This window comes from Accipiter gentilis, chromosome 1 (assembly GCF_929443795.1).
Source record: "Accipiter gentilis chromosome 1, bAccGen1.1, whole genome shotgun sequence".
NCBI classification, from domain to species: domain Eukaryota; kingdom Metazoa; phylum Chordata; class Aves; order Accipitriformes; family Accipitridae; genus Astur; species Astur gentilis.
The window spans coordinates 39956342-39981230 of NC_064880.1; the positions used below are offsets into that span (position 1 = coordinate 39956342).

A 24889-nucleotide genomic window follows, 5' to 3' on the forward strand; every position below is an offset into this window, starting at 1 on the left:
AAAGGAGGGAGACAGCAGCACACAAAGCACCTCAGAGGAGTGGGGGGACGTATACAGGGAGTTACAAAAGCAGGTTGTAGACGGGGATGTTAGAGAAGCTGCTGCATAATTTCTCCAAAGCCAGGATATTCCTGTGCACCACAATACTCCATCAGCCCCTAACATACACACAGTCCCTTCAGCGCAGTGAAGGATGGGGCCCAGTTTAGGCTTTGGTGCACTCAGGGCAGTAGACAAAGATGGCCACAAGGCACTGAGGTTGGCCAGAGCCTGGGAAGACGAACAGGAAAGTGTACATCTGGATATGCCACAGAAAACTCGAGCAAGACACAGGAAGAGATGAAAGCCTGAGCCAGTACACGGGAGAGTCAGCATTTTGACTGTGTTTTCACCCAAGAGAGTTAAAGCTTGCAAACAATAATAATTTAACTCTTTTTCTTGCCTATTTGATTAGTTGCCTGCAACTGCAAGCCAAAATTAATGGACTTACTCAGAATTATCACTTAACAAGAGGAAATTCTCTCATGGATGAAGAATGACTGCAGGATTTCAAAGACAAACCTGAAGACAAGCATCCAAGCTCTGATCCTGCCTGAAGAATTTCAATTCATCTTTACACCCTTACTGTGTAACATTGGTCTAGGTATATCATAGACTCCCCTCAATCTTCAGAATATTTGAGTAACTCAGCTAGGATTTAAACTTGAAGCTAACAGTTTTGTGAAACATGAAAACCAGAGACAGAACTTAAAAAAAATAATCTCACAGGAAGGCGGTATTTGTAAAAGAGGTCCTTCGCTTTATAAATATAAAATCTCATCACAAAATGTCATACCAGTTTTAAATGCTTCTGCAGTTCAAAAGCTGGCACCATTCACCTACGCAATGCAACTGCAAGCACAGATTGGAATAACCCCAGTAAAGTAGACCTACAATTCATTCCCGGTGGCTGAAGGTTGAGCTAAAGAGATTGGGGCTTTCATCTCCACTCTGAAAAAAGGACTAATTAGCAACTGTTTAAATTTTTACTCAAATGCAAGTGTTCCAACTTTTTCCCAAATGTTGTTAAAAATTCTGTAAAACTTCAAATTTAGTGTGCTCTTCTTTTACTAAACCTAGCGTGCTATTGTTTTATTAGAACTATATTCAATAAAAAAAAAATAATCCTTGAACATTTCTAAGGCATAATACTTTGAAATCATACCATGCTTATTTTTTTTCACCTTAAAAACTCTAACCTGGGAAAACTGTCTTATATGCAATAAGCCTTATTTTCCACCCAGTCATGAATGCAAAAGACAGCACACATCTCAATTCATAAAACATGCTTTGCAGGTGCATTTCATTGCTGGTATTGCTTGCCTCTGAAGATGAACAATTTTACTGAAATGATTTCTCACAACCCCAGTTACCTCAGTGAAAAACCACCCTTCAAAACATATGATCTGTAAAATTATTTTTATTAGGTGCTTATCAGGCTGAAAAGGGTATATAATTCAGCTATCCCAGCTGTCCCCAAAGCTTTGCTTATCCTGCATCTCTTCTTCCGAACTTTTTATGCACAAGTTCTTGTTTTCTACGAGTATTCTGTGATGGTTAACTAACCTCTCACAAATTCAGCTATACTATATAATTAAAATTTTTTGGACGAGGATTCATGCTGATCTTAATTCAGAGTTAACCACGTACAGCAGTTCAGCAGATCTGCCCATCAGATATGTTTTGAGGAGTGTCGCAAGTAGCACGTCAAGATGCCCTGGGCTTATTCATACTGCTTTCCAGATAGGAGCCAAATTCAAATTCCAGCAGAGAGTATTTTAGTTTTTTTCCTCATATTTCAAGTAAAAAATCTTGTTGTACTCAGTAATGAAACTGTCAGCAGAGAGTAAGTCTCACAGTCAGAGCTGTGGCAGCACTCACATTTTTATTAAGACACTCACGGATACACAAGATGGATAAACAGGAGTGTTGTTTTCTGTTTGTTTGCTTAGAAAGCTCATCCTCTTGATATCCCATGACTATGTAAAAATCTCACCTTTCATAAGATAAAAAAGAAGTAAGAAAGAAGAAAAAGAACAGAGGGGGAGCAAAGAGTTTCCAGTCCTCCCAATTCTGAAGAAAAGCTTAAATGCAGTGACTAGAATGCAAGCGAAAGGTGAAAATTAAGAGACAAAAGCAAAAGTACACTTTAATACAGCAATACTGTGAAACAAGCATCTGTGTTGGTTTTTTCTCATAATACTCTCAGACACAAGGCTGTCAATACTGCACATTGCATCACAGGCCCACAAGGTAATAATTTTTTGGCTTATAGATAAAAATAAAACATTCTGGGAGAAAGAGCAAGTTGAAAAGCACAGCACCTCTAGAAATATCGCCTTGCAATTACAAAGTAATGGCAACCAGATGATTTGCAAATACGACCGTGCGCTGAACAGCCCATGCATTCCTGCTTGGAAAGCAGGTAGGAATGCAGCCTGTGCCGGCACACCGCGGCACTCTGTCATCAGCGGGCCCTCGTGGCCGCTGGAAAACCACCGGGGCAGTTCACAGCTACCTGTAACTGTTGCTGAGAGCAGTCTTGACTCTTCTCTCACAGGGCAAACCTGTAAAGACATTTTTTTTTGCAAAGCTTGTGCCAACCGCACACCCAAGCACAACGCGCGGGAGCGTCACCGCTGCTCGCAGAGGCAGCCCTCTGCCTCCAGGCAGATGGTGTGTACAGCACACTTCAGGGACTGCCTGTGCAATCAAAGGAGCTTCACGGTTTTGCCGGATAAAACAGAGAAAGCTGTACTCCACCATCCACAAGCAGACCCAGGTGCCCACCCGCAGGCGTCTGTGCTGGATAAGTTTCCTTCACGACACCCCATGGAAAAGCCAGAATTACCCACACCCAGCCTTCCAATCAGTGGATTCCAAGCCTGATGTGCAGCTATGTAAAAAGTTTCCTTCCCACGTTGAAACAGTCATGTTGGTAAAAATAAACCCTTCAAAAGTCCAATACATCCCTTACAGCAGTGTTTCTCAAGCTTCTCTAATAACCAAAGAGCCAATGAAACTTTTTGTAGAAAAGAAAAAAATCCACAGGCAATGCCGTACCCATCGATCTGCGCCTATGAGACGGTTTTGCATGCAGCTGGCACACCACTGCTTGCTGCTAACTGCGGGGCGTCACTGTGTATGCCTTTAGGATTGCTTTGATTTTCACTTCCAACTCCCACTGCTATACAGATCACCTTCCAATGTTTTATGGACCACCTGTGGGCTGTAGACCATTGATTGAATAACACCAATTGCCACAGCTGGTCACTTGAAAACTTAGATCCACAGCTGACACAGAAATAATCCATCCATTAAAGAAGGTGAAACAAGGATGCAGTACCAGATTCTGTAGCCCTGGAGGTTCAAATATTGATTAACAGTAAACTTATCGGTGAGAATGGCAGAAATACTTCCTCTTGAGAAACGGCCTCTATTACAACTTGTTATTGATAGGGATTAATTCACAGGAACAAAACAACAAGCTAGCAAAGAAAACAGAGCACCCACATGCCATTTCCCGTGCAACACAGGTGCTCTAGGAGGGAGCGTAACACTGAAATCTGTGGTTTCTTACAAGCACTGTAAACACAACAGACTGATGATTTACTTGGGAAATTCTGTTTCTGGCATTCTATGGGGCTTATAAATCAAAAAGCTCCATTAGCACCAAATACTGCCACCACCTTCTTGAAGGCAAAAGCTTTGCCCTGGTGCTAGTGGCTGTAAGGTTAACAGCTTGCCACGGGCAGGGCTGCCTCTCGGACCAAGCTTGTTTGACGACACCTGGCTGCGCGATGCCCCACTGTGACACAGAGTGTGGCACCACAGTAATATTTTATGAGGCTTTTTTATGAGCCAGCAAAGGCAGGTCCCACTGGCAGGCAGAGGTGAGGTAAGAACAGGTTCAGTGGTTTGGAGCAGGGTCCAACCAGCCCAGTGCCACCTCTTCGGCAGTGCCTGTCGGCACGTAGGGAAGAGTAAGAGCAAGACAAGCATATACGATGCTTTTCCCAATGGTCAACCCACCTGGTTCATGGGTTATACTGAAGGGGAACAAAATAGAATTCCAGTTTAGAAGAAAAAGAAAACTTTCAAAGAAGTTTAAATCTCAAACCCACCATCATTACTTGGAATTTGGATGTATGACTCCCTCACGAAACATAACAATTCAAATGAATGGGCTGTTTATACAACTCTCCCATTCAGGGGGATCCCCAAAGCTGTTCAAGGGCAGTTCAGGAAAATGTCAGCAACTGTGGTGAAACATGACAGTTGTTTAATAACCCTGCAGACACACATTTGTTTCTCTACCTCATGTATTAACTCAGATCTGTGCCAGATCAGACCAGTGAGTTCTGATGTGCTAAACTTTAGATCACCCTTTGGCCAAACTCTTAAACCAATCTTCACCTTTAGACAGACAAGTGGAAACTGGGTGCAAGAAAAGTGTCTGCTCATGAAAGCCTAATCAATTCAAAAGATAGCATCATACAGAGGACTTTATCTCAGTCTCCCCTGCACAGACACTCTGCACAGCACATAGCAACTTATTTACAGAGCTGCAGAATGTAGTTCCCACAATGACTCTGCTGAATATATTTTGTTCTCCCACTTTGTCAGGCAGGTAATGGGATGGGTTCAAAATGAGTATGCAAGCAGCAACATAGGCACAATCAACCCTGAACAGTGAGCAGGCAGACCTGAGGTTAACTACCTTCTAGGGGAGATATTTTAAGACGTATTGAATACTCTCATTTCTGCCAAAGTTATTCTGATGAACTGAGCTGAGGGGAGGGAAAAAAAAAAAAAATCAGATTATGAATGTGCAGAGGGCACAAACACAGATGTGAGCAATTTACAACATTTCAACCTTCACTGAAAGAAATACAAGCACAAAAAAGAGCACTCCACCTTAAAATCTCACCCAAGACGTCGCAGTATGCTGCCTCCAGTGCCTAAAGAAAGGACAGGAGCACACTTAATACAAGCTATCCAGAAGCTTAGTGAAGGAACCAAAGTGAGATAAAAAGCAGCTAAGCCTGTCATAAATCCTAAAACTGCAATACTTAAGAGAAAAACAATGTCATTCTCCCTTTTAAACTTCCTTACTATGATGAGAAAGATCAGGAGCTAAGGAGTTAGCACTCTGATACAGAACATGCTTCCTGGTGTATGCCTCCTAGGACCTCCTCAAATATTTGAGCGTATATGCACTTTAAAGAAAACATGAATTTCCAGCTAAGAAACAACATGAAAATCTGAAACAGGAAGGAGAAAACATTGCCTAGCTTTTCACACTTTCTAGGTTGAAATAAACTCTGACTCAAGGATAGCTTTTATCTTCCTCAGAGGCAACAGGATTTCAGTTCTGCTCAAGTTCTTATTACCTGGGATGCAACTCAGTGGAGCTATTGAGTGTGGGTATTAAATCCAGGGTTTGGGGAAGCCAGTGACTGAAACCAAGTTATGGTAGGGGTCCCACATCTCTGCTTGTATGAGTGGAAAGAGACTGAAACCTACCATGACAAAGACACAATACAGCCATAAACACACCATATGGAAACTCAGCAGCCTCTGATTTTAATGGGATGCTACAGGGTTTTTTTCACAGAACAATTATACCGCATCAGTGCCTCCTAGCAAAACCTTGGGCCTGGACAGGCTTGTGGTGACTTTTCATAATAATGAAAATTAAAAAATCCATTTAGTTTCTGCTGCAAAACAAAAGTAACTGTCAGTTCAGGCAATTTTAGAAACTCCCCCCTTCACCTTGTTCACCTTGGCCCAGCCCTAAAACACAGAGATTAAAAAAAAATAAATAAAAAAAAAAAAGAGACAGAGAAAAATGAGGAAGAAAAATATACAACTTCAAAGTCTAACATACTGTGCCTGTCAACAGTGAAAAATGCTGCTTTGCTTATGTAATGGAAAAAGTCCTGCCCAACACATCAAGCCAGAACTGTTAATATCTTGTCATGAAGAAACATAGTAAAATGGCTTTGCTGTCATCTCAATTGCCATGTCCAGACTGGGAGCTGCTAAAAGCTCCACCTCATTTGGAGGGTGTGTTAAGAGCAGCTTTCCAGCACAGGGGTTCATGGTAGGACCTGGCCCCTGGGAGTTGCCCTCTTTCAGCATGTGACCTTAAAAATCCTTTTGCTATTAGAGGGGGACAAGACCATGGGGAGAAGGAAAGAACGACAAGGACCGCTCGGCTCCTTAAAGAGCTGCAGTTTAGATCTTTGTTTTCATGTACCATGCAGCCACATTTGACACACGGATGGCAAACCTATGTGTTGTATTTTCTCACTTCTCTTTCTCAAAAGGCAAGTTAAATTTTCTTTCAATTTTGTTTCAACCAATCTCTAAAAATGAAGTACTTTTTTTTTACTTCAAGGACAAAAAACTTGCCTGCTTTGGAGAGTCAATGTGAGCCTTTTCCACCGATATAAGCAGGTTTTAATCTGAGCCCAAGAGGAAATGTCTGCCAGCCTGGTCCAGGGACTGGAAGCTGGAGGGCAGGATGAGTCCTCTTAGCACATCGCTTGCCTCGGAGCATCTCTTCCTACTTCACGTCTGTCTTTCCTGCTAATGCACCATGGTCTTCATGACAAAAGGTAACCAGCCATTTCTGGTTAAAGCCTTCTGAGCCGGGTTGCCTGTTTCCAGGCTCACGTTTTCCCTTCCAGGTTGAACACTATGACTCTAGCTAGTCTAAAGCCTATCCTGCCTTCAGAAAGAGAAGCCTCTATTCTGCCTGTTTCTTTTCTTCTTTCCTAAAAGCAGATACGTTTTTCTCTTCAAAACATCCATCCTTGACAAGAACCTCAAAACCAATATCCCCCGGCACAGTGTCAGAGCTGCTATTAGGGAGGAGCAGGGGGAAAAAGAATACAAGAGTCACCTGTCAAAATTATCCTCCCGTCACCTATTATCTGAAGAAGTGAGTTTCTCTTCCCAGTCCTCCACCCCCCGTGGAAGAAAAAAAGAAATCTTGGTCTACAAAGAGGTAGTTTAACTACCCTATACAGTAAGAATTAAAATGAATGGCTGCAGTATGGGTTATCAAGCAGGGGTCCAACCGGGAAATATGCATTGCATTTGTTACTTATTGAGGGGCTGACTGCTGTGCTTCAGCAATGCAATGTCCACCTGGGTTTCTAAGCATTAGTTAGTCACCTCTGAGCTGCTGGCAGTTTCTGTATATAGCAGAGTAGTCCAGGGGAGAGAAGATACAATAACGTGGCAGGGTTCTTACTACTTCATCACCTCCTTGAATAATCTGCTCAAGTAAGAAGATTATTTGCCTCAGATCTACCCCATTACACTGAATGCATACCCTTCTCTCTGGTTAGTTACTTTCCAGATACAGGAACAAATACTGTTAACAACATCATTAGCCTCAGATAGATGACTGCCCAACGTAAACCACATTTATATTAAGGATGTTGTGTATTATCCTTCTGCTAACAGTAGAACTATTCACAGATTTTCCAATAAAACCCACAGATTTTTACACTATCAAAACACTTTGCAAAAGAAAACATTTTAAAATGTTTTTTAAAGACTATCTATTAAGACAATGTATATAATATTTTGTTTTAGACAGGTCTGTGTCAATCCAGAAAACATTAGTTGGTGACATTAAAAACATGAAGCTTCTTGGGCCCCTTCAGGACAATGAAACATTTCTATTTATACCAAGGAAAATGAAACAAAATATTACAGACATTTTGAATTATTTGTGCTTTTTTTTCTTCTTTTCTTTTTCTCCTGTTCTGATTTACCCCTAGCAAATCCTAATTTCTTTTCTTGTTTTGGTCAGCAGCACCTGTCAAAATGCTGGATTTCTATACTGGAATGGACAGTCTGATCTTCAAACAGTTTGAATTAGTTAGTGTCAATCTGTTTCCAGAGTCTCCCAGACTGTACCCTGGCAAAGTCTGAGATATCGTATCCACCAGAGACCATTCCCAACAGGCCGCTCGGGTACAGTGATTTCTTTTGAAGAAAAGAGAATTTACCAAATGGATAATATATGAGCTACAACACTCAACCTCTCGACTAGAAAATGGTCCCTGTCCTCTTCTATTTACTCATACAGATGTAGCCCAAGCATCTTATCCAACCTGCAGTTGGGCAGGCTGCCCTTCTTCTTCCCAGCAATGGACCAAGTGCAATTTCTTTGCCCTACTGAGACGCCCTTGCATACAAATAGGATGTTGCATTTCACATCTAGTTGCATTTCAGTGATGGAGAATTGATCCCCATCTTTAGTTTTTAGAAGCAGCTCTGTCTGCGAAGCACTTGGAGGTGAAGCTGTTATCGCTGTTATTATTATCACTGCTACATAAATTAATAATAATGGAAGCAAGAAGCAGCAAAATTAAATGCATAAATTACAAGTCTAAGCTAAAAGTCGGCAGCTAATTCCTGTTTCTGCTCAGCCTCCTGCACTTCATCTTAAAGGCAATCCTACATATAGATAGTATTTTAAGCTCTATCACAGCAAAGGATAAATATTTCCCCAGTACCTTGACTAGATTAACCTTAGCCAACAGACTGAAACTGCTCTTTCCACTGCCAACATTAATCATAGATTTCAGCTGTTCTTCTGCATAAATCTCATGGAGACCTTCACGCTTTACATTAAATTAGTGGGATTAACAATGCAGTGAAGGTGTTTATGTCTGGCAATGTTAGGGAACTCTGGGTACCTTCCCTGTATTTAGCTTCATCACAGTGCGTTTAAATAGCTAGCACTGTACACTTGTACAATCTCTGGTTGCAATTTGCCAGACAGATCCAGCAAGATGACACCAGAGAGGTGTTAGTTATTCCATGCAACAGTGACCTCAGATGAATATTGTGCTTCATTATCTTACATTATTTCCCTGTTATGAAGTTTGATGGCATTTTCATTTGGATCAGTAAAGTAATATCCTGTGGAAGAGAATAAATAGGTAGGCTTGATTTTCTCCAGTGTTTTATAATGCACTGAAATGCACATGCATACATACATACATATTTTTTTGCTATACACTGCCTTCTGTGTTTCTTTTTTCTCCTTAGCATAGAAGAATAGCCAAGATAACAGTTAACATTGCAAAAGGGTGCTGTAGACTGATCCCACTGTGCTGTTTACCTTACTCAAGATCTTCTCTCAGTAGTGTCATCATCGTAAAGTACACAAACCTGACATTATAAATAATACTAACAATAGTGACTGTTTCTAAGGTTTGTTATGCTGTGCTTACAAAAGCACCATGTAATTGCAAATTAGAAAACAAAAAAACTATTTGCCCATGTATTTCTCTAGACTTCTTCAACCATGCCTTGTTAAACTGCAAATTCTCCTGTGTCAATACACCATGAGTTACACCCTGTATTGGTATAAATCATTACCACACCCTTCAGAGCAGTAAATCCATGCTCATGTACATAAGCCATAGTCTTGGCTTAGTGAGTTGCATAGACTTTTCTTACCATAGGAGGGTTAAATCTAATTGACATAGCTTCCTCCTACAAAGCCATTACTGCAATGTTTGCTGCATCGTACATTTGAGTCTTGTCATTCCACTTTCACATTGGGGTCTGTCATTGAACCACATTAAATTAATCTCCAGAACACTAAAGCAACTCACAGAAACCACTTTTCTTCCTCCTGAAATAGAGTAAGATGAGCTTTTGCAACATCTCTGTGGACATACGTGCGTGCAACGTCTTCCAAATGCGTGTCTGCCCTTTGAGATTCAACCACGCATTTTATTATGCCAACCGCACCAAAAACTCCTCAGCAGTAGGTTCTGAAGATCATGATGTTCTCTAAACTACAACATGAAAAAAGTAACTTTCTGTTGGTGATCCAAGGAGGAGATGGCCTGGAATTCTGACTCTGAAGTGTAAGTTTTGCTTGCGTACACAAAAGGCCTGTAACTGCTGTTACGGTAGGACATTAAATGAAGTCATGATACATTCAGCAGATCCAAGATCACAGGAGGCCATAAATAAAAAGTGCTCCATAATTTTCATTTAGAAAATGGAAAGAGGATAGGAACTGCTCAGTGAGTTGGAAATTTCAGGACTTGTAAAAAACATATTTCAAAATGAGCATGATCACTGTGTTGCTGAACATAAGGGAAGGAACCTGGAAATTTTCTTGCAACAAGCAGAGTTTCTATGCAACAAAGGTTTCTGTAAATATGTAAACTGGCTTGCATTATTCTGGACTGTCCCTAGGACTTTCCATGAGAGCTGCAGTCTTGTCCTTTCCCCAGGGAGGATCATCTTAGAGAAACTATGTCTTCGCATCTTCTAACAGCAAGATATGCGATGCTGATTCACACAAAAAGATCACAATTTTTTAAGCAGTTGTAATGGATCACCCATAGGAAGGCAAACAAAGACTGCTAGTTGTCATCCTCTTCTGTATACCTCCATTTAAGAAAGGAACAACAAAGAACAAGGTGTGGAAATATTCCTAAGCCTTGCAGTCCGTGGCACTAGGTTCAGGAGCCTCACGTGCTGTTTTAGAGATATAAAAATATTAAGAAAATTAGTTGATTTCTGTATGGACCTGCAGCCCAAGATTTACCATAATGGATACTTTTAAAGAAATCAAATCAGAACCATGGCTTAAGTGAAGGGAAAAGGTTTAAGAGAAGGGAAAAGTAGAATTGTATTTTAAAATAGCATGTCAATAATTTCAATAAAATGCCTGTTAATACTAATTGGATAGTTTGCTTCTCCAGAGTGTTCTTTTACCAAACTTCTTGCAAACTGCCTTTTCTACTTGCACTTCCATACAGTTTTTTCCCTAAATCATAGCCAAGGAAACACTTAAGAACTGGAAACCTTAGGGAGTCTCTCCAATAGTACCAGTATTTCCAATTTAAATACGGAAACTGAGATTGGGGGGGAGAGGGATAATTAAAAAAAAAAAAAAAAATAAAAAAAAAATCAATAGCTGCTTAACAAGCCCTTCTCCCGAGGTGTAAAATCTAGCACACAGGGCTCTTATTCTTTTTAATCTCCTGACTGTAGGTGAAAGAAAGGATCCAGGAGTTAGATCCATGAAAGACCTTGCCTTTAGAACAAGAAATAGAAACACCTAACATTTTTCGGAAATATTAAGATGAAGACATTGTGTTTAAGATTCTTTTTATCCTGAAAGCAGTATGAGTAGCTACACCTTGAAAAGTAACCAAGAAGGGAAGAAAGAAATAAGTGCTTTAGACAATGCAACCCACAGAGAGGAAAATTAACCTATTACAGGATTTCCTTTCAAAACTTCTGCATACTGCGATGCCTGCATAATAAGCTGTGCTAGGACGTTTGTTCACTGTTCCGTCTTCAGCAAAGATGAGCTCATTTTCTGCCAAACAGAAGAGGATGGTGCAAATATACAAATTTAACTCTAATAAAGAACACTGGTATGTTCTCAACTGCATCGGCATCAATACTATAGTCTCATGCACATTTCAACTCCTCAGGTTTCTGCAGTATAGCATTAACAAACACCTGAACTGGTACCCACGCTGAGAAAAAGCAGCGTTAAGACAACAGTTATTTAAAACACCACTGAATCAACACATTACAACTAAAAGAATATGCAGTGATTCTGCAGGCTTCCAAATCTTTTATTATATGACAACCTTGGAGACTCTCAGATTAGCATTCTCAGAGAGTCTGATTTCCCTCTATGTCAGTGTTCATGAGTCACTGAGGAATGAAAAGAGAATTTCTTATCCTTGATTACAGCACAGGACAGAAACAGACAAAATCCACACATTTTAACCAGTAAAGCATGGTCTCAGGAAGTCAAGTCCCATTTGAACAGAGCATGTCAATACAGTTCTCTAGGGTTATGTCAAATGTACACGTGCTAATTCTGGAAGTCTAACTAACCTGGGTGAAAGACTTGTTTATTTGAAAATACATCCCAGCAGTCTTATCAGGAGCTTAGTGGAAAGAAGACACTTGGAGGAGGCCGTACAGTTGCAGAGGACGAATGACATAAGGATGGAGTGGGGAGGACTGGTACAAGAAAGGTTAGAACCCCATAGGGCTACTGGGTTATTATTGATCAACCTAGTATTTATATGGATTGAAATTCTTCCACATTAGAGTGTTAGATCTGGGTTATCAAGAACATGACCAGGTGACATTACCATTTCACATATGTTGTAGCTTAACCCCAGTCAGCAACTAAGAACCACGCAGCCGCTCACTCACTTCCCCCCACCCAGGGGGATGGGGGAGAAAATCGGGGGGAGGGGGGGGAAGTAAAACTCATGCGTTGAGATAAAGACAGTTTAATAGGACAGAAAGAAAGACAATAATAATCATAAAAATAATAAAATGACAATAATAATAACAAAAGGATTCAAATACGTAAAACAAGTGACGCACAATGCAATTGTTTAGCACTCGACGACCGAGTTATACCCAGTTAGTTCCCAAGCAGCAATCTGCCCCTGCCCCGGCCAACTCCCCCCAGTTTATATACTGGGCATGACATCACATGGTACGGAATACCCCTTTGGCCAGTTTGGGTCAGCTGTCCTGGCTGTGTCCCCTCCCAACTGCTTGTGCCCCTCCAGCCTTCTTGCTGGCTGGGCATGGGAAGCTGAAAAACCCTTGAGTTAGTCTAAGCGCTGCTTAGCAACAACTAAAAGTGTTTATCAACATTCTTCTCATACTAAATCCAAAACATAACACTATACCAGCTACTAGAAAGAAAATTAACTCTATCCCAGCCAAAACCAGGACAACATAACAGTAGATGATGTGGTAAAAAAGATCGCTGAGTAGAGAAAACACCTTTGAATAGAGAGGGTAACTGACATAGTGATTTAGACTCCAAATTTTAGAAAACAGAAATGCACAATTGCTGGAGTTGGTAGGCAAGGTACCAAACAGGCAGACAATGCTTGCTTTAGACTTAAGCAGCACTCAGGATAAAAACACTGCTATTGAGGAGCTACTCTGGAACACTGGCCACACAACAGTGAAATTCAGCAAAGCCTAGTGCGGAGCTACACACACACAGAGAAATAAAAAAAAAAAAAAAAATCCCTTTAAAGCAAAGCTTAATTTCAAAAAGAGGAAATACGTAAAAATTAGGACTTGTTAGATAGAAATTAAAAGTAACAAAAGGATCAATTGTTTTAAGCACCATAGAAGTATTTTAAAGTCATCACATTTAAGATTCAAAATAAATAAATACATACCACTTATTCTGAAAACAAGTTTGTTAAAAGAAATAAAAACAATTTGGTAAAACAAGAGACTAAAAGAAGTTATTTTAAGTAGGAAGACCTCCTCTTAAAGAAGAAGTCATGATTAAATGATGAAAATGGAAATCAGGATCAGTTCTGTAAGTACATAATACCAGCATAATGTAAAACTTTAAAAAAATTATAAATAATTTTATAAAAGGCATAAAGAATAGCAATAAATACCTTTTGAAACACATGATGGGAAGAAAGACTGCGAAAAAGTCTGCAAGACAGGCTTGAAGAAGACAAGACCATAGCTGAGATGTTAAATGAATTCTTTGCATCAGAGCTTAGTAGGGTGCAGCTTAGGGTAATTCCAACTCTAAGCTCTTTCTTTTGGGGGAATGGTGAGAAAAAGCATTTTAAATTGAAGTACTGAATTGACATATAAAATGACCAGAAGCAGTCCACTAAACTCTGTTAATATTCTTCCACATGGAAATTCAATATAAAATTGCTCAACTATTAGCTGCAGTGTCTATCTATCCTATCAAGGAAATTGATTTCATTACCAGAGAAACAGAAGGTGGCAAATGCAGAACCACTTTTTTAAAGTGCTTTAAGACAGGCCTAGGTACCCACGTACGAATAGATCCATACATCAGTAGAAAAGATTTTAAAAATCAGAATAAGCAAACAGGCAGATCGTTATATAATGACTAAACCACATCTCGTTTCTTCAGAGGGAAGATAGACCCCACAAATTTATTAGGAGTCTTCAAAGGAATCAGTTTATATATTTATAATGATGGTATAATTGATACTATGCACTTGCATTTCATCAAGCTTTTGTTGAAAATCACTGAAAGACCAAAAGCAAACAAACCAAGCTGATATATGACAAAAGAGACTGTGCCTTTATAGGTTAATAATTCATTAGAGAATAGGAAAGAGGTTGGCAAGAAAATTATCAATGAACACTAGGGGGATCTAGTCTGATCTGTGCTATTTCTTGACTTCGTAAATGCCATATCAAAGAAAACATGGAATATAGAGAACTGACACAACTTTATAATAACATGAAATTTGGTAACTTGTAAAAATAAAGAATGACAAAGAAAAGCTGCAGAAGGATCTGATGATACTGAATGATCTGTTGGATGCAAGCATCAGTTCTGGACTCAAACATGGCCAAAACCCCAAAGAGGTTATCAGGAATTACTAGAAAAAGCAGAGAACAAGCCAACCAGAAAGCATCAAAATGACATTATATAACAAACAGCTATATGACCCCAAATTGAAAACTGTGAAGCTTTTGTCTCTCCATCTGACAAAGATATAGTTGAATTGGAAAAAATATAGGAAACAGCAACAAGGTAAGCCAATGGTGTGAAACATCTTTGGAATTTGGAAAGATTAAACAGATCAGGATTCTTCAGCCTGAAAAAACAATGTCTGGAGTACAACACAGAGCTATAAAATAATGAATGACAGACGTAGCAGGAGATTGGGGAAGTATTATTCACGTTTAGTAGCACATGAAAGCTGAACAACTAACATCATTTTCAGACAACTTGTGGATCCAGCAGCTTTTGTTTTACTAGGGATTTCAGGATGCTTTTTCTAGTCAGATTTTTAGGTCTGTCTATATGAAATGTCAAATCTACTGCTAAATTTTGCTGATCTCGTCACCAACCCTCTGAAGAAAAAAAAAAAAAAAGACCATGGAAATTACAAAACTAATAAAACATGTAAGCTCTCAGATAAAGATGGGTATATACCAAGATTCATAATTATTCAGTGTCTCAGAGAATTTATTGACAAAGGAGTTGAAAAACCTCTATTCCTTTTCCCCCAGTGAAACAGATTAAGAAAATTTCTTATTTGGAGCTAGTGACATTTCATATGAAAATTGTGCATTAAAAAAAGAAAAAAAAACCCCAAACTTATTTTATTTCTGGACGATTTATTCATTAGCTTATTTTCCAACACCTATACTGAACTAAAGAAATCTGAAAACCAATAAAAATGTAATTGGATTTCAAAGTTTCTCTTTGAAAAATGTCACCAAAAATGTTTCTTTCCTTTGAACAAAAAAATGGTACTGACACCGATTATTTTTCAAAAGGAAAATTTCTCCATAAATTTCACTAGTCAGAACCTGGGATCGTAACTGCAAAGTTATCTTGAACTCAAATACAGACTTTGTACCACAAGCCCATTGGTTTCCTTCCACTCCTTCCTTGCGGACCATCCTTACAAACTGTGTCACAGTTACAAAGCATCAGTAGCTATGTGGGCATCCCCGCTACTGAATAAAACAACTTATTTTAATGACGCCCTAGTTTCTTTTAATATATTCATTACTTCCAATGGGTGTGTCTGCCTCAAATTCAGCCAGAATTAAAGAATCAAGCGGAAAAATATTACTTGAATGTTTTTACACAGCTTTTTCCAAAGAACTCCTGTCTTTTCACTAGCTCTGAAGGCTTTAGGATGCTCCCCCAAGGAGCCATACATGGCAGACACACTACCAACCATCTCCCCAGGTGGGCTTCCCAGGCAGGAGCCCCTGGGCAGCCGCCGCCACTGCCAGGACACAGCGCAGTTGTCGTTACAACCACAGCTTCACCTCGACTTGGCCCCTCCGCAGACCGGCTATAGCCCCATCGCCGAGCTGTCGGCACACGGGAAAGTACCACGCGCAGCAGCTCTCGGGAACGTGCCGTTCGGAGCCAACTTTCTCCAAGGTCTGCGGCCCAAACGGGACTTCCCTTTCTAAATCCGAACAGAGAGGGCCACAGCGGAGAACACGCCGGTCGGCAGGCCCTGACAGCTACCGGCCTTCCCGTACCCTGTGGAGAGCAGCTGGCAGAAATCAGGAGGGCCAGGGCAGACTCTTAACGTTAACAATAGCTGCCGTTCTCTACGAAAGAAAAACAGAACTGAACATTTTAAATGGATGAACTCTTCTTTCATTTTTATGTACTGTAACGGTACACAGAAAAGACATGGTTTATTTCTAAAATCACTCTTTGCATTAGTTTTCACCAAAATTGGGTCGAATATCACCAAGTATACACTTCCTTATCATAAGCACCCAAGGCGTGATCCGACCACACTGAATAAAAACTTCCTCAAGCATCTTCAGATGTTGCCTTCGGCAAGTTCCAAGCCTGGTACTTAAGACAATGCGTGAGCTGATACCTACCCCCATCTAGACAAAGCAAATGAGACCACAGAGCCAGGGAGACTTACCTGTGAGCTCCGCCATAGCAAAAAGAAATTGATCTGGAGGGACTTTGGGTCTCATTGACTATCAAATATTACAAATTCCTTTGGTTGTTGGAGACTAACCTCATCTGTGCCCTAGAGATCCCATTCATTATGTATTAATCTCTCTTGTATGAGTTCCGTGAGCTTTATTAAACTATTCCTCTCCCAAACTACCATAAAAATAAGAGATTGCTAGCCTCCTAGACAAATAGAAAAACTCCAAGTTTTGCCAGCTGAGTTGGGGGTCTCTAAAGGAGAGACGGTACCATTTGTTAGCTTTGGTTTAGCGCTCCATTTCGTGATTCCTTACAAAACACTAATCTCAGATCAAAGATCCACCAGGAACTTTGCAAACCATCCAAATTTATCACTCACACAATCTACAATTCTAAACTAGATTGGAGGGGGGGATGAGCAATCAATCTTGGTAATTACTTTCAATCAATTAAAACAGATTTCTCTTATCTCAAGCAGGGTTGTTTAGTTTGGGTTTGGTTTTGTTGGTTTTTTTTTTTAACTCAGAAGTAAAATGTTTTAGTTATATAAAACACCCTAAAAAACCCTAACTGTCTATTACATAAACCTTACATTTGTAAATACAAAAATAAAATTTATGCTCATATAATCCAAAGAGATTGAGAGGTGAAAGAGTCAAAGAAAAAAGGCAAGGCAATGAGAATGTTTAAAACTGGGACTCAGTCTTTTAATTCATATGATTCCATATGTCCTCCTAGGTTTTTTATGACATTGTCTTCATTTCCACAGCTTTGTTTGACTAACACGCACTCATCCAGCACTTGTGTAAGCAAAGAGTTCTCCACGTTGGCCGAAGAAACTGGAAGGGACTGTAGCATGACCTACTGTTTACTTGTTAGGTTGATGCTATACTGGTTTTCAAATAGCCACTTGGACTCCTGCAAAAGTCTAACAGCGATATAAACAAACCCAGATGGCATTGTTTTGACATACATAAAATCTTGAATCTGCCATCACAGTGATGTGAGAAATCTCTAGCTTTCCACTATCCAATTAAATAAAAATATCCTATTTTTAGTACTCAGGCAGATGCATGCACAGCTATCACCAGGGAGATCTCCAGGGCGTTTTAAACTCTCTCCAAAGATCTAGAAATCCTGAAGTTTAGGACATTTTAAACAACTGACATGAATCTCTACGAAAGAATGCTGGGGAAGTGAAAGCTTCAGAATAAAGGGATATGCACTGAAAAACTGGCTTCTTCCCATCACAAATTTCTCCAAGTGTGATATGCTGTTTCCATTCTCGGGCAAGATGTCAATGAACACTCCTAACAGCCAGTTGCAGCACTGATGGTACCCGCCTCTTCCTCCTGCCTGAGCCTGGTGGGTTGAGACCGCTTTGAATCACCTAATCCTTTCCCCTCCACCTTTTTTTTTCCTACTGTGATGATCTTACAAGGCAGTTTAATGAAATCTACAGATATTTAAAGCCGCAAAGCAAAACAACTTTCAGATAATTCCTGCAGAGTTTTCTCTACCTCAGCAGTGTCATCCTAAAAAAAAACCTATTTGCTACTGAAGTGTGCTTGAATGTTTGCACCTCTCATTCACAGGAGGGTCCCTTGGGACTTCTGGTAGTGGACACTCCCAGAACCCCCCTCTGCTTCCTGGGGCATCCCATGTCTCCTAGCTACAACAATCTGACATTTTCAGTCCTGAAATTCCAGGTTGTTTGGGGCAGACCCCCAGCCAGGAACGTGGCCTGTAGCAGTATGTGCAAATATACGCATCTTTGCGTCCCCTTTCTGGGAACTCACATAAACCCTAGTGTTGAAAGACCCATAACAATTAGGATAATTGACATTACATCCTATCGTTCCTTCCTTCTAATCTAGCAGAAAAATCATCTGGCCCCAGAAGCAGTTAATAATACACCACAAAGTGATTTGTGTCTGTAATAATAATTTCCTCAATGCATCATGGGAAGAATGTGTTTAATTGAATTATATAAAACGGGAAGGCTTTTTCATTTGTTTGATTGTTAGCCTTTCAAGTTTTTTCTGTGTTTGCTTGTGCTTGTTAGTTTTAAATATTGAATGAAGGAAACAAATTAAACAAGGAAAAAAAATTAAATAAGGAAACACTGATGTTGGAAAAAGAATACCAAGTTTCTCGCTATTCAACCATTTATCCCAAATGATATGACAGCACACTGATAAGTGTTTCACCAGAATACAGAAACTCCAAACCAGAAGTCAGAATGCATTCTGCTAGGAATTTCAAAGAACAATTCTTCCCCACAAAATGCTCCCAGTCCACACCAACAAAACAAAAGCTTGAATGCACACAATTTTCATCCCTACTATTACAACGGATAACTGAACCACAGAGAAACTTGCCCAAGGTGAGGACAGGAGCTTGTAGCAGGATGTAAAAAAATCAATCCTTTGCCGCAAATCACAACCTACTTAAATAAAAATCAAAACCAGAGCGTATTTTTAAATGTATCCTTGAGAGGATCAAAATTCAAAACTAAATATTTTGGAAGCTGAGAAAGTCTAGATAATATCTCTGATCAGGTTTCTCACCTCCAAAAGCAGGAAAGATTGAGCAGTGCAGTAAGGACCTGAAGTTTGCCTCAAATCCCAACCCCAGTGAAATCTAACAGGTTATGTCAGCATACTAGTGGGCATGCCAGTAAATTTTAATTCACTTAGAGTTTGAATACAGGGTTACAGCAAGAAGAAAGTTTAGGGAAAAAAATTCTTCTTTAGTCTCCACTTCTGCCTTGAGTCCTATATTTGCTATTTACACTTGTCTACCACTTAGTGCACCATTCGCAGCAATTGCTTCTAGAACAACGGTACACTACCTATTTCTGCTGAAGGTACTGATGAGGGTGCTTGCAAATAATTGTAGGAGTCTCGCCACTCCACTGAAACCAGAACATGAAGACTGAAATACATCTTAATATAAACAGGGTAGAGACATCCTCTGTCTCTATGTAGCTTAGAGCCTCACCAACAGCTTGGGATTTGAAGTAACACAATACCAGGAATTGAAATTGATAGTCTTTGATTTTAAGAAGAAGAAACTATATTTTGCTTGAACCTTAATACAAAGACTCAGTGAGTGGCTAGCATAACTACTTCCAGCCAAAAATATCACAGTGACAGTATCTTGTTTCTTAAATGTGCTACTGTCAGTAACTGCCCCACTATGAACTCATCAGAACATAATTAATGTCAACTTGGAACTATGAGTTTATTGTCCTTTTTAGGCTATTGTAACTACCTTTTAATTCCTTTCCATGCTTTGCTGTGTTGCCTAGATATGTAAGGAGAATAGGAGTCTCTCATCTATTTCAAGAACTCCTAGAGGGACAGCCACTTCTTGTATGACAAACTGCACTGTGTTCTCTTCAATAGGAATGACAGCATAATACTGTAAAAGGATCTGCAGCTTGGCCCCGATCTCAGTCTCATAAATAACCTTCTGAATGCTTGCTTGGAGGAATATGGATCTTACAGGGCCTGAAACATGACCCAGACTAAACAAATCAAGGTACTGATACTGATGCTCAAAAGAAGAGTACAAGAAAGTTCCAAAAGCTTTAGAGGGGAGAGGGGTAGGATGGATGTGTAGTTGGCATCAAAGCTCCAAAATTCCTAGCTGTGAGAATCATACCTAACCTATACTGAGGAGTCAAAAACCTGTACTGAGGAGTAAAAGTCTGCACTACTATCTGCAATGTTATTCTAGGTCACTGAAAAATCTGCCCATCAGGCTGTCTACTGATGTCCAACTCTACCCTTATCAAGTGCTGGAAGTATGAAAGCCATTTCATAGGTGCTTGCAACAACCACTGGCAAGGCTGTTTATGCATCTTCTGTACGACTGACTCGTCTCGATCATGCTGACTCAATGTCCTCCACCAGCCCCCCATGAAAGCTCTGCCAGTCCTTGGCCTTCAGCCTGTTCACTGCAGGAGGCTGTGGAAACACTTGGATTTGCAAGGCAAGATGGGTTGAGCAAAGGACACGATTCAGCAACAAGCAGGGGCTAACACACTGCCATGAATGCACAAAGCCAGCTCACCTCTCAAGCTGCTCTGGATGACAACACTCAGACCCACGCTACAACTGCTGAATATGTATACAAGATCACCTTCTGAGAACAGGATTAAAGAGTATAGTTAAAATGATTCTCAGCAATTGTCGTGGTTTCAGCCCGGCCGGTAACAAAGGACCACGCAGCCGCTCGCTCACTCCTCCGCCCCCCTCCGGTGGGATGGGGAGGAGACGGAGGAGAGAAAAAGAAAAAGAAACTGGAACCTCGAGGGTTGAGATAAAGGCAGTTTACTGGGACAAACACAAAGAAATTACAACAGCAGCAACGGCACTAATGAAAAAGTATACAAAAAGAGCGATGCACAGTGCAACTGCTCACCACCCGGGACCCGACGCCCCGCCACTTCCCCCACCGAAAACAGAGAGCACCCCCCGGCCCGCTCCCCATTTATATACTGAGCATGATGTCCCATGGTATGGAATAGCTCCTTGGCTAGTCCAGGACAGCTGCCCCGGCTATGCCCCCACCTCCCAGGTTTCTGTAAAAATTAACTCTATCCCAGCTGAACCCAGGACAGCAATACATTGTTTCATTACTGAAATTCTGCTCATTTCACTGGGATGTATTTTAATCCACACCTGAAGTTTGGTTTGGCATTGCTACAAACAGAAGACCCTGCATGTTGTAATCACGATTCTCCATGTTTGTGTGTGTGTGTATGCAAAATGAAAACTGGTTTCACTCACACATAAACTCTCCTGCCTTCCACTTCATGATTCAGAACTGTATTTCTTCAGTCACAATCATTATGTTTTGGGTGGATGTCGTTGTTAAAGTAACATGCAATTTAAGAAACGTACTGTAGCAAAGTAGCTTCCTGTTAAAACAAACAATTCACACTGCAGATAATAAAGATGCTCTTGGAGTCTATTTTTAGAAAAGTAGCAATACTGCTGAAATTGGCTTTAGTGGTGAATAGGTGTATTAAAATGCACTCAGGTAAGCAGAGGAGATGGACAGCAAACATTTTAAAAAAATGGGACAGCTTAAATTCCATAATGCGCAGAAAGGCAGACAGGTAGTATGCGTTTTTCCACAATTGCTTTATCCTCCATTGTCCCTTGAAATAGTGTACCAGAAAATGTATCTAATTTATTGCAGTAATATGACACTTCACACTGAACAGCAAGTAGAAAGACTCTCTCAGGCACCAAAATTTCCAAGACAGCAGTGTGCTCATCTCATCTATCCCACAAACTTCCTGTTTATGACCCTGGTAGCTACGTTTTTAAATCTGGAGTCTCAATTTCTTGTGTTTCAGTTCTCAGTGTATCTTAAAGTAACTCTGTTTTGTCCTTAATGACTTGCCAAGTCTGCATAATGCTCAGCAATGAATACAAAAGCATGAATTAGATTTCATATTATTACAGATAGTCAGGAAATGATATTTCCTCTCACAAGCGATCTCTGCTAACAGCCCAGCCTGGGCTGTACAAGTCCTCAGGTACCCACAGAAATTATATCCTTTGTATCCATTGAACTACTTATTCAGACACTATAATCACTGAACTCCAGCTCATCTCGGGTCGCACAGGAAGATGGCTAATTCAGCATTCCCATGTAGTATCCTTCCAAATGAATGCCACAAAGTGACATGTTTGGCTATTGCATCTCCAGACAAGTTCAAGCCACTGTGATCTCACTGAAGTGCACATGAACCTCCAGTCTTCACTGAAGAAATTTGTCTGTGTCTCTCCCAAAAGCATCATCTTACTCCTATCAAATAGTATTGTGTTTTCTCTTTTTATTTTCTAAAATTAAAATTAAAAAAAAAAAAAAACAAACCCCAAAATATTATTTCCCTTGACAGTGAGAAAAAGCATTGTATAATAGATTCTATATATGATTAGCTTTGGCATTTGCCAGTTAAGATGCAATACACAACCAGACTGACATATTTCAGAACTACCCATTACAGTATCTAGCAGATTAAATGCTAGAAGGAAAGTTCACCAGTTTGTGATTTAACACACCTGGGCTTCTCACAGGCTGGGCACAGTCTGGTGACTTCTGAAGTGCACTCGCCAAGCTCCTTAGTCCATGTGACTAAGTCCTTGTCTCAAAATGCTGTACTGACTGCTTACCCATCCTTCCCCTGCTTCTGCATCCCACTTGCCATGACAAAGAAACTTAACTGCATAAACCGTAAGAAACTTCTAGCACGCCCCAGATCCAGGTCCCTGGATTGAACAACACAGCACACCAAGACCCAAAGAGCCACATGTTGGTTTTTTGCAGCTTAATCCAGACAGTGCCTGAGTCCTGGTTCCGCATCTGTCAAATAGGGGTAATAATACCTTGTCAGTCTTTTTCACCTACTTACAACTTCTCTTAAGCAGAAATCATCTCACCTGATGGACGTTTATGGTGCATGGCAGCACACAGTTCTGATGTTAGCTGAGAACTCTTTATATACTTCTGTAAAAATGCTATAAAGTAATAGTAACGTAAAAACATATTGTCTATCTCTCTCTCAATAGAAAACCATTATCCGCAGTCCACCACGCAATTACCCCTAATTGTAGGTGTCAAGAAACTTGAGACCACTGATAAGTGCTAAAAATTTAAGAAATATTCCATAATTAAATGCACAAATGGTTTCCAAGGTATACAGACACCGTAATGGCTACATAGTGGAGGAAATGATGGATAGAGGAGTGGTGAAGGTAGTAAGCTTTAAGAATATAAACAGCTTGTAAAAGGAAATTAATGGACTGGGTAGATTTTTATATATGTACCCCCTCTCCCGCCCCAAAAAAAAAAAAATTAAGAAAGAAAAATCTCTACTTTTAAAACCTGCTTGGGTGTTGCATAATCTTTTTATAGAGGAAATTTTAGTGGGGAGTCTCTCACCTATAAATGAAGTAAATCAGCATTGGTGATCTCATGATGATGCAGCAATACCGTATTATTTCCTGTCACATGAAGAGTTAGAATAATTAAACAGGCTCAGACGCCAGCATATCACCTAAAAAGCACAGACTCTTTACTTATTTTCAAACAGAGACTTAAACTATTTTTCGGTAGGGCTAAATAAAATATGCTGGGTTCAAATGGCATATGCTTGTTTAAACCTGGAATAACTTTTATTTCTTTGGCAAGATAAATCTGCTGCTTACCTGGCTAGAAATTGAAATTACTGACACAAGTTGGAATGCCACTTTTCAGTAGATTTAAGTGTAATCCAGAGACGGTTATTGTTCTTCTCTGTAGCTGCTCTGTGCGCTTTTGATTGAAGGCAGAATTGCTAGCAATTAGCATGCTAAATTCTCCATCACAGATTAATCCTTTCCTTCCCCAATGGACAGAATTTACTTTTGTAAGGAGGCATACTAGGGAGGATAGTGAGAGCACCTCTGAGGATTACATTCCCCTTTGGATCTGTTCTCCTAGACCTTGCCCATAGATAAAGAACAGATTATTCAAGTGGTTTATCCAATCCAAAAGATTGCAGAGTTCATAGAGCTGACCAGAAGGAACAACACCATTTTACTCTGGCCGTTCTCATTTCAAAATTGTCACCTTTCTTCTGTGGTCTTTCTGAAAAACCTCTGATCTAGTTTTTCAGGACCTTTTACCAATGGTCAGACAAGGAAAAACAAGGTGCTCCTGCTTCTCGCAGACATTTAAAAGCAGCATATATGGGCCTCTCACCCTAGTTTTGAGCCACGCAAGACTCAATGACACTACACACAGGTATTGTGTAGAATTGTTTGGGTTTTTCTTAAAAGCATGGGCATAAAGATATCTACGTGCTTGCACACCAACGCATGCACACCCATCCATCCACCATCCTTTTTAAAAAATATTAAGGCTGCCAAACAGGTACTTAACAAGCTAGGAAATGTCAGCACTCAGTGCCATAGAGACTACTGTGGACTCCTCCCCTCCTCTCTATTGCGTGGTCATTTATTTTTTCTGCAGGACCCCAATTTCAATTAGCAGTGGGGAATGTTCCTAGAAAGCTCTACTGTTACATGCAGTTCCTCACTAAAGCAGGTGTTGCCTTCTAACACCTTCCTCCTTGCAGAACTTGGGGGGTCAGCAGTAAATGAGCAAGAAGAGAGGAAGGCAGGAAAAAGTAACAGTTTCATTCATAAGGCCTGGGAGGATACACTTTAATCCAGCCTGCACCTCAGAGGCAGATGGAACTATCAATTATGAGATATCAGTTCTATGGAGACAAACTATAGGTAAGACAATAAAGAGTTTTGTTCTAAAATGCTGTTTACATTTAAT

At 40.2% G+C, this 24889-nt stretch overlaps 1 protein-coding gene across 2 annotated transcripts in view; it reads right to left on the bottom strand.

The window, feature by feature from the left end:
* The window catches only part of CNTNAP5 (contactin associated protein family member 5), a 304375-nt gene that overhangs the window by 172823 nt on the left and 106663 nt on the right, over positions 1-24889 (bottom strand). The window lies entirely within an intron of this gene.